General features: G+C 34.7%; 1 protein-coding gene across 1 annotated transcript in view; it reads right to left on the bottom strand.

Annotated features, from left to right (window-relative positions):
* The window catches only part of LOC106882109 (tetraspanin-8-like), a 701,753-nt gene that overhangs the window by 93,965 nt on the left and 603,021 nt on the right, over window positions 1-4,767 (bottom strand). The window lies entirely within an intron of this gene.

Below are 4,767 nucleotides of genomic sequence, written 5' to 3' on the forward strand. Positions count from 1 at the left end.
CCCATCAACTGCTCTGGCATAGTAAACATATACAAAACTTCCGGTAGTTGCATATAGGGTTGAAATATTGCAAGGATCACAACGAGTTTTTTTTTCCCACCTCTACCGGAATGGAAATTAAAATTTAAAAATAAGTATTTGAGAAGAAAAGGGGGAAAAAGAAAACCACAGAAAAAGTAACAGTGTGTGTGAAGAATGGTAAAAATGGGAAACATTAAGGAAATTGATGACAAGAGGGGAATAAGAACCAAAATAAAAATGAAAATTGTGTGAGAAGACTAAATTGAGTTCAAGAATATAGCTGGATACCAATAGAAGTGAAATATGTTCCATTTTGTTAACTTATAAGATGTATGTATTTATGAACACACACACACACACACACACATATACAAATTCACATAAACTTAATACATTTATATGTTTACACTCGCACACACACAATCATACATGCAGATTCTACGCATATATATTGATTATTATTATTATAACTTGACATTAGTGAACTCATTTCACCTCTACAATAACCTAGTATTATTTCTGAACGCAATTTATTCATGTCATATATATTCATTATATGATTTTGAATTTTATTCTCATTTTTATTTATACTTCAGCCATATTATTCCGATTTTACTTTCTTATTCTTATTCTTTGACCTCTTTCTACCTCTTTGTGTTTTCCTTTTCTTCGTTAGTCACTGTTATTTTTCTACTTCAAATTTCTTGTGGCTAAAAGGAAGCAACTTATCCTTATGCATTATATGTACCTTCTATAATCTCATCGGAAGCTTTGTATATTCTGTATATCGCAAAAGAGTACGTTAAGCTAATTTTTTTTAATGATTGCTTAATTAATATATTAACTGGGCCTGAAAATCCCAGTTATACTATAACCGACATTTTTTTAACACAGACACAGACACACACACACACACACAAACATTTATGAACATGTGTGTGTGTGTGTATACGCACTTACATATGTATATCTATCTATCTATCTATCTATCTATCTATCTGTCTATTTGTCTATCTATCTCTTGATAGATATGCACGCGCGCACACACGCACACATACTCATCCATCTACCTATTTCTGTATCCTGTATTTACATGCTGATCTAATACAAAGATTTGCTGCTCTTCTATCTCACCATGTATAAACATACACACTCCTTGTTACACATACAGTGGATGATTGCAACTGAACACTGCAAACCGAGGAATCATCAGTCATTTTATACCTACGTTGCCCACAGCAACTGTGCTCCACCACTTTCTTAAAATATTTCGTAGTTATCAGACGATCGATTTAATTGTACGACTTCCGCAATCAAATATATCTATTAATTGATGATTAGCAGTATTGACATACGTATTAGACCAATGGAGACCAATTCCTCTTTTGGACATGTCTATAGGATGAGTTAAACTTAGCATAGTATGGAAAAAAAGGTAGTCGTCTGTGTCGGCAAAATTTATAGTGTAGTGGTTGAGTTTCGAGGCAAACTCCTTGACTGAGAAAGAGAGGGAGAGATAGACAGATAGATAGATAGAGAGAAAGAGAGAGAGAGAGGATGAAACTTTTTTATAGTGGGCAGTAATCTTAGTCACTACCTCAAACATTTTGACGATCCAACCTGATAAAGGTTCCAAACTCAGTTTGTTCCAGCTGACAGAATTTAGTATGGACTCTTGTAAAGCGTTACTTATCCTCAGATGTGGATAAACAAATACACGGCCTTGTGAGTTAAAATCTAAGGAGCAAATCTTGTAATCATTGCAGTCAGATCTCTTAACACGATTCGGTGTCTCACTCTTCACCCTTCTTGCAACTTAGTCTTATGAAAGTTCACGATTCATTGAAAAATCAACCCTTGGAATTCACTCAGGCGTGTTAATGATAGATTCAAAAACTGAGAACATCATTTCCTTTTCAGTCGTGGTGAAACATACCGCGTCATTTGAATGCTAAACTGCAGACTAAAAAACATCTTGCTAATATAAACATCCCCACCTCATTTCATTCTACCGTATGTTGCCTATATTCCACTAAGCGGATTGAAATGTTAACAGTTAAAAGGTTTATAAATAGTGGACACAGTGCAGTGGTGAAAATAAACGACATAGAACAGTTAACCTCGCCTTGGCTGGCGATATCTAGACCCTATCAATTTTGCGACTTACTAATTCATGGCTCTCTTACTGCACCACTTCATAATACAAGAAAGGAACTGATAGTAGTAGTAGTAGTAGTAGTAGTAGTAGTAGTAGTAGTAGTAGTAGTAGTAGTAGTAGTAGTAGTAATAATAATAATAATAATAATAATAATATTCTGCTTAATACCACAGATTTGCTTGTCAGTTGTTTGACCTTAACCAGTTGAGCATGTCCCTTGGTGGCTGATGATATGTGCATCTCTGATCATGAGCAGAAGTAGTTGGGGAGCATCATAGCCATGTGTTGAGAGGAATTCTTTAGGGTTTGAATAATTCACCTTTGGAAACATGGGTGTTTTGCTCAACATCCTTAAACAAACCTTATTCAGGGACCTTTTGAGCGGGATGGGCATCTAGACCTGAAGAATATTCTAACTGGGCCCCACCTGCGAGGTCATGCGTTGTTTATCTTGATATGAGATCACCATGTCGCGTACATATGGTTGTGATGCATGTGCCTGGTGTACCCTTATCAGACGGGTACTCATGATGGGCATACTGGGCTTCGTATTTTGTACCCCAGTGTCACTTTGATGGCAAGCATTGCTCTCTCACTCAATAATAATAATAATAATAATAATCTTTTCTACTTTAGGTACAAGGCCCGAAATTTTCTAATTGATGTATCAATACCAGCAGATGACAACGTTTCTCTAAAAGAAATGGAGAAACTTTCAAAATACAAAGACCTGGAAATAGAGGTAACCCGAATGTGGAATCTAAAAACAAATACAATTCCCATCATAGTGGGCGCATTAGGTATGATAAAAAAATATTCAGACAAATACATAACAAAAACACCAGGATTTACAAATATATATACAGAAAATTGCACTACTGGGCACTGCACATATCCTACGCAAAACACTCTCAATACAGTAACAATAAGAGCATTACAGCAAACCACAGCACATACCCAAGGCACACTGAGCTGCGCTCGGTAGTAAAGTGAAAGCACGTCATAAAAATATAACTACTGAATAATAATAATAATAATAAAAATAATAATAATACCACCACCAACAACATTAACCTATAACAGAGATAACCCAAGTGGCTGCAGATACTGTACTAAGTTCGCTGTTTTTATAATCTATGTCCCGTCTGGCCAGGATCATCTTAACCTTGTTATTTTTCTAAGACCGCCCCGGCGTTCTATCGTGGAGTGACGTCAATGCAAAATAAACTTATTAAGACTATTGCGAATGTCTTCTCATTGATATCAGTAGAAACCGCATGGAGCAATAAAACAGGGTCGATCGGGGAGATGGGATGAGAGAAAGAGAAAAGAAGGGAGGGAAATATTAGCGCCAAATTAGCTGTGGTGCCGAAGGGGACGATAGCGAGACCCGTAATGGATGTCTAGGTATGTGTGTCTAGGTTTGTGTGCGGCGTGTGTGCGAGAGACTATACATAAATATACATCATTTATGCATATATATTTATACATACATATTATCATGAGCAAACATATATGCACATCATGTAAATGTCGGACATATATATGTATATATATATATATATACTTATACACGCACACGTGTGTAAATGTATATATATATATATATATATATATATATATATATATATATATATATATACATATATATGCATACATATGCGAAAGTAGGTATATATGAAAAATATTTTAATACGTAAATATATCTGAATGTGCGCGCACGTGTGAATCTCATATGTACATATGTCTACGGCAAATATTTTATACATATCTATCTGGATATAATGTCTTTGTATGTATGTATATATGTAGATAAATAAATATATAAATGCATACAGACGCAGTTTTATTGATGCTGAAAAAGCTTAATATATATAAATGTGCATATCTATATGCATTTGTGTGTGTGTGAGCGTATGTATAAACGTATGCACATATGCATATATATGTGTATTATAAATATATGTACGTATGTTTATTATGTACCTGTATGCGTATATATATATTTAATTACACACACACACACACACACACACATATATATGCAAGTGCGCGCGCGTGTGTATGTGTATATGAAAGAGAGACAGACAGACAGAAAGAAAGTGAGAGAGAGAGAAAGACAGAAAGAAAGTAAACAAGCGGCTGAGAGGGAAAATGTACATAATTAGAACTGTGTTGCATGTGTTATCATAGTGTGACTCAGAAAGACGCCATTTTGTCCGTTTGTCTTAATGTCTATTGGTTCTTCAAGATTACATATTCTGGCGCCAGCATTTTGACGTCATTGCTAGGTATAAACTGCATACGTGTGTAATTGGTGTTTAGCATTGGTGTCTTGTGTTTTTTTTTTCGGGGTTGGGGAAAAGCTGCTTTTCCTTCTGGTAAATTTTCTTACCTATAAAATTGTTCTTTACTTTTCTTTGCCGATTGTAACACGGATGATTTCAATCTTAACATAAATCAACGCAAGAAAGTTAGGCTCATTGACTGCATTAATGTGAGAGTATGATTATACATACATAAAAACATACACACATACATAATACATACATATATATATGTATATATATATATATATATATATATAT

The sequence above is a fragment of the Octopus bimaculoides genome, chromosome 4, assembly GCF_001194135.2.
Source record: "Octopus bimaculoides isolate UCB-OBI-ISO-001 chromosome 4, ASM119413v2, whole genome shotgun sequence".
NCBI classification, from domain to species: Eukaryota; Metazoa; Mollusca; class Cephalopoda; order Octopoda; family Octopodidae; genus Octopus; species Octopus bimaculoides.